The sequence below is a fragment of the Mus caroli genome, unplaced genomic scaffold (assembly GCF_978045245.1).
Source record: "Mus caroli unplaced genomic scaffold, Mus_caroli_1 scaffold_13, whole genome shotgun sequence".
Lineage (NCBI taxonomy): Eukaryota > Metazoa > Chordata > Mammalia > Rodentia > Muridae > Mus > Mus caroli.
In genome coordinates, this window is record NW_028227268.1 from 19,839,979 (window position 1) to 19,846,510 (window position 6,532).

Sequence of the window (6,532 nt, forward strand, 5' to 3'; positions counted from 1 at the left end):
CTCTTTGAATCTGGAAAAAGGGTCGGTAGAGGCCTGGGAGATGGTATCCCTAGCAGGAACAAACCAAGGCTGCCCCTCCCTGCCATCTTCCACTGTGCCTGCCCTCTGGATCCATTGTGGGGGGCAGGGACACCACCTGATGCTTCCTATACTAGTTTGCCCCTGCCAAGGCCATGTATCCCTGAGCTGCTGCAGGTCTGTGCTGTCCAGCAGGAAAGTAGGAGGGGCAAACCATGGTATGAGCCTTAAAGCTTTTCTCTGGTCCCCTGGGCTTTAGGAAGTGTCCTGAGATCTTTTTACCTACGCGTTTCCTGCCTTGCCCCGTGTCCTATGGCCACCCCCATTTCCTTTGATTTCTCAGGTCTGTTCCCCCTTTTCCTGCCTCCACCCCTGTATGCAGAAGATGCTCTCTGCAACTGGTCTTCTAACTGCTTGTCAGCAGCTTGGGACCTTCTGGGGTCAGTCCTTTGATGGTGTAATCCAAGTCACCTTACCTGTGGTGATTTTCAGTTTTACTGTGTTGGCCAGAATTTTTGTTCATGCTATTGGGTTTTGCCTCTTGAATGAAAGCCAGAGGTGGGAAGTAGGCTCTCCACAGAAAGTAGGCTGCAGCCTAGCTGCCAGTCCCTCTTGAAAGCAAAGACATTTGCCTGGACTGTGTGATGGAGATTCCTAAAGAGAAGTTTCCCTCCCACCCCACCCCCTGTCCTTACCACTCCCACACACACACTGTCCTTATTCTAAAATTTAGTACCAGGGTTTTAAGTTCCCGAGAGGGCTTGCAGAGAACTCCCATCTCCTTGTTTGAACACCCTGGACTGTTAACACTTGAGTGAAATGCATTTTCACTTAGAAACAACTTTGAACACGACATGTGTTCCTCCCACTGCAAGTATTGGAAAATTACAGGTAGGGCTGTGGGGGTGGGGCATGTTGGTGCTGTCAGAGGTTGCCCAGGGTATATTTTAGCACTGGGACCCTTCTCCTTTTTCTAATATTTAAGGAGTCTTTTGTAGGTTTCAACAACCACCACACTTGAATTTGTACCACGGGAGCGGCTTAGACGTGACTGTCCCAGATCAAGGCCCGCTGTGGAGGTTTTGTTTTCCCTTTTTTTTTTTTTTTTGTATAATAAAGTGAAAAACCAAGGTTTGACTTCCGTCTGGTCACTGGAATTAAATAAGTGGGTGGCAGGGGTGACCCAATAACTAGCAGGCTTGACATAGAGCCCATGAAGCCAGTCTGTCCTTTCTGGAGCCAAGTGCAGGTGGCTTGCCTTCCCGTTGTTCCCGAACGGTCTCAGTGCAGCCCTTTAACTGGGGCTTGGGGAGTTGTGGAGTAGATACTTTTTCACCTAGAGGGCAGTGCTTTAGGAAACGTAATGAGCCGCTGGGGTGAAGGGTTCACCCAGGCTTTGCAAGCCCTTTCAGATGGCTCAGGGAGAGGCAGGCTTAGCTGTGGCACCCCTAACTCTACCCAGACTTCCGGTGAGAAGCTCCTGAAACCAGAGGACGTGCTCTCTGGATTAAGACCTGCCTTGCCTGTGCAGGCGTTGACTAGGTTCCTGGACAGGTAACTGGGTGAAAGGTCTATGCAAAAAAAAAACAACACTCCCCATTGATGCTGCTCCACACTTCAGAAGTCCCCATTCATTCCCCAGAGTCTCTGCTCCAGTCATTAGCATACTTGTCTTTACTCCAGGGGACATCTGCTTCTGACTCTGCTTCCTGGGTATTCCTGTATCACTCCTGAACCTCTGGTTTTTACCCATAGGAAGCCATTCAAAAGGCAGTATTCAACCAGGCATGGTAGTGCATACCTGCAAATCTCAGCTCCCGGGAGGCTGAAACTAAAACTAGAGAACACATGAGTTCAAAACTAGCCTGTGCCATGGAATGAGATTGCCTCCCCAAATAAAAGGTGGCATCTGCAGGCACTGCTTGGCTGTGGCTTAAATGTCGCCTCCAAGCTCAAGTTGAAACCTATAATAACAGTAGGAGTAAAAGGGTGAGGCATTTTAAAAATTGTGTGTGTGTGTGTGTGTTAGTCCAGAGAATAGCTTATTGGGTTTAGTTCTTTTTGTACTATATGAGGTCTCTTAGCTCAGAGCATTATGCTTGGTAGCAGGTACCTTTACCTGCTGAGCTGTCTCATCAGCTCCGTGGGATCTCCATTAAATAATATGATTACAAGAGTCTGTCCCTCAGAAATGAATTAAAGCATTCATTTATGGCACCGGGCAGTGGTGGCGCACGCCTTTAATCCCAGCACTTGGAAGGCAGAGGCAGGTGGATTTCTGAGTTCAAGGACAGCCTGGTCTACAGAGTGAGTTCCAGGACAGCCAGGGCTACACAGAGAAACCCTGTCTTGGGGGGAAAAAAAAAATCCAATTCTTGTGCAGATGTATAGGCACTCAACTACCTAGCCTGAAGTCAGGGTAGCAGTCTCCATGTCTTTGCCTGCCTCACTTCCATATTTAATCTAGCACCTGGAGCTATTTCCCTCTCAAACCTATCTCAACCTATCCACTCTCCACAGGGACATTTCCAATCCTAAAGCCACTGCCATTGCTCACTTTCTGGAAAGACCTGGAATTGATCTTCTTGCTTAATCTTGTTTCTTACATTAAATATAGTCTGCACACAGCAGGCAAAATTGTCTTAAAGTCAAATTTGAAGCTGTGTGTGGTGAGTTATCACTGTAGTCCCAGAACTCAAGACTCAGGAAGGGGGCTGGTGAGATGGCTCAGTGGGTAAGAGCACCCGACTGCTCTTCCAGAGGTCCAGAGTTCAAATCCCAGCAACCACATGGTGGCTCACAACCATCTGTAACGAGATCTGGCGCCCTCTTCTGGAGTGTCTGAGGACAGCTACAGTGTACTTACATATAATAAATAAATCTTTAAAAAAAAAAAAAAAAAAAGACTCAGGAAGGGTCAGGAAGACTGTCTGGGATTTGAGGCCAGTCTGATACTATCTCAAAAACCTAAACACAAACATCTAAGGTGGCACTTACCTGTGGTATTACTGAGAAGGGTGCTGGAGTACAAGAGTTCAAGGCCAGCCTGAGTAATATTGACAGACCTATATTGCAAGGTCTGTCTAGTTGCAAGGGAGAGAGAGAGAGAGAGAGAGATCCCAGTATCTCAGTCCTTGGTCAGCTGAGGTAGAAGAATTGCCACAAGGTTGAGGCCATCCTGAACTATATAGTAAGTTTGAGACCAACTAGGGCTACATAGACCCTGTGTCATAAATAAATAAATAATAATCGAAAACAACAACAACAAGCAAAAACCAACCCCCCCCCCCCAATAAGAACTAGGTATGGTAAACCAGGTGTGGTTGTGATGCATGCCTTTAATCCCAGCACTCAGGAGGCAGAGGCAGGTGGATTTCTGAGTTCAAGGCCAGCCTGGTCTACAGAGTGAGTTCCAGGACAGCCAGGGCTACACAGAGAAACCCTGTCTCGGGAAAAAAAAAAACCAAAAACACCAAAAAACAAAAACAAAAAACCTCTAGGTGTGGTGCCCTGTATTTGTAATCCCAACACCCAGTGTGTGATTCCTTCCCCTGACTCCTAACACCCAGAAGGTTGCTGCTGAAGCATTACATACTCTAGGGTACACAGAGAGAACTTGTCTCCAAAACAACCAACCAAGAATTGTGATTACTTCTCTATTTAAAACTTATCGTAGCTGTTGGGGATGTAGCTCAGTGGCAGAGTGCTTGTCTAATGTGCACTAGTCTATGGGCGCCATCCCCAGCACCACAAACATAAATAGCATGTTTTTGAAGACTGGCCTAGTAGCCTCTCCTTGTAATCCCAATATCTGGAGAGGTGGCAATATGGAGATCAGAAATTCAAGGTTATCCTTGGCTACACAGTCAGTTTAAAGCTAGCCTGGACTATATAAAATCCTGTCTCAAAAAAAAAATTACATACATATACATCTTTCTTGCTTTTTACCACATTCTTCCTAATCCTTCACAGTGGTTCAGCTCTGTCTTCTGTAAATCAAGTTTGTGTATCAGAGGTCATTGGACTTTGTTTTTATTGGGACAGGGTTTCTCTGTGTAGCCCTGGCTGTCCTGGAACTTGCTCTGCAGACCAGGCTGGCCTTAAGCTCAGAGATCTGCCTGGCTCTGCCACCACCACCACCACTGTCTTCTTTGCATTTCTTGCTCTCTGCCTAGAATTCTGTTCTCCCACCAATCCACAAGGCTGATTTTCTCACTTCTCAGGCCTCAGCTCAAACAGAAAACCACTGACTCTAGAGGCCTTCATCGCCTTTCTTTCGGATTTACCAGGTTTGTGGTCTCTTTCCCCAAGTTGAAGACAGTTAACTTCCTTGTCCATCACAGTCACCTGGCACCTAAATTGCTCTTGAATAATTTGACATGTATGAAAAAAAGCCACAAGTAAGGGCCTGATAAACTATAGACCAGAGGCCACAAGGGCAAGGGTGGGCCTAACACTTCCGTTGGCCTGTCCGCCCCAGCTCCAGCCATACCAGTCTTCTACGGCTCAAACACACAACACTCCTGTATTCTTCCTGCCTAGAATACGTTGTATGTATGCGGAGCATTGACTTCATACCAAGTGTGGTTCCTCGGATGTCCCCTACTTCTTTTGAGAGTCTCCCCTGTGCAAGTTGCCTGTTTGGCTGGCTGGCCACTGACCCACTGACCTGTCTACTTTCACCTTCCCAGCTCTGGGATTCCATGGGCCACCACATTTCACTAGAGTTCTAAAAACTGAACTAAGGGCCTCATGCTCATCAGACAAGCATTTTCCCCAGCTTAGCCATTTCCCCAGCCTCTCTGCCTAATCTTCACCTCTTTGCTTAGTGATTCAGGACTCTGTTTATTTATTTATCTTCTTCTATTGATTTATTTGGTTCTTTCTTTCTTTTTTCTTTTCTTTTTTTTTTTTTTCAAGACAGGGTTTCTCTGTATAGCCCTGGCTGTCCTGGAACTCACTTTGTAGACCAGGCTGGCATCGAACTCAGAAATCCACCTGCCTCTGCCTCCCAAGTGCTGGGATTAAAGGTGTGTAGCACAGTCACCTGGCTCAGGACATCATTTAAGAGTCTTTCTAGGGGGGCTGGAGAGACAGCTCAGTGGTTAAGAGCACTGACTGCTCTTTCAAAGGTCCTGAGTTCAAATCCCAGCAACCACATGGTGGCTCACAACCATCCGTAATGAGATAGGACGCCCTCTTTTGGAGTGTCTGAAGACAGCTACAGTGTACTTCCATATAATAAATAAAAAATAAAATAAAAGAGTCTTTCTAGGGTCTGGAGTGCTGGCTCAGCCGTTAAGAGCACTGACTAGGGGCTGGAGAGATGGCTCAGTGGTTAAGAGCACTGACTGCTCTTCCAAAGGTCTGAGTTCAAATCCCAGCAACCACATGGTGGCTCACAACCATCGGTAATGAGATCTGGCACCCTCTTCTGGAGTGTCTGAAGACAGCTACAGTGTACTTAAAGCATACAATACATAAATAAATCTTTAAAAAAAAAAAAAAAAAGTCTGTTTGGAAGCTAGAAAGATGGCTCTTCCAGAGGACCCAGGATCAACTTCTAGCACATGACTGTAACTCCAGGTCTAGAGGATCTAGTGCCCTCTTGTGGTTTTCGCAGGCACTGCATGCAGGTGGTGCACAGACATTTAAGCAAGCCAAAAAAAAAAAAAAAAAAAGTCTTTCTCCGGACAGGGTGGGGGAGGTGCCTCTTTCTGCCCTTTGTTTCCTCAGCAGATTGGATGTCTTCCTCACACTCCTCCTCTATGTCAGGCTTTGCTGGACTGCAAGCTCTACCAGGACAAGGCCTCTGTGTCTCCTTTGCTCCTTACTGTAACTCCAAGGCCTCACACACAGCCAGGATCTGCTCAGGCCTTAGTATTTTGTTGACTGGCACAGAACCAGGTCATATGCCCAGAGATCACCACCACACAGCAGGTGCTCAATGAATGGGATGATCCATCACTTGGAAGTTCTGTGTGAGGATAGCTACTGATGGGGTATGCGGTTCCAATCAGAAAATCAGGGAGGAACCAGAAGGGTTTGTGCGAATGTGCAAATGCCTGCAGGCAAAGGTTTTAAGGCTTTTTGTTTGTTTGTTTTTTCAAGACAGGGTTTCTCTGTGTAGTCCTGGCTGTCCTGGAACTCACTCTGTAGACCAGGCTGGCCTAGAACTCAGAAATCCGCCTGCCTCTGCCTCCCAAGTGCTGGGATTAAAGGTGTGCGACACTGCTGCTCCTGAGCTAAGCTCGACCATCTTTTGAGTCTTCACTATTTGGTCACATCTATGACCTTGTCATGTCCTGCAGAAAGTTCTTTATCTTCAAGATGTCTTCAGGAGATGTTTTCTTCTTCACTTCACACAGGGAGGTCAGCCAGCTGGACTCCAGAATACAGAGTGATATTGTATAGACACAAGTCTGGCCAGAGGATGCCAACAGCTCTCCTCAGTGTCTGTATGGTCCAACCCCACAAACTCCACCATATACTTGAACCTGTATGATCTTCTAAC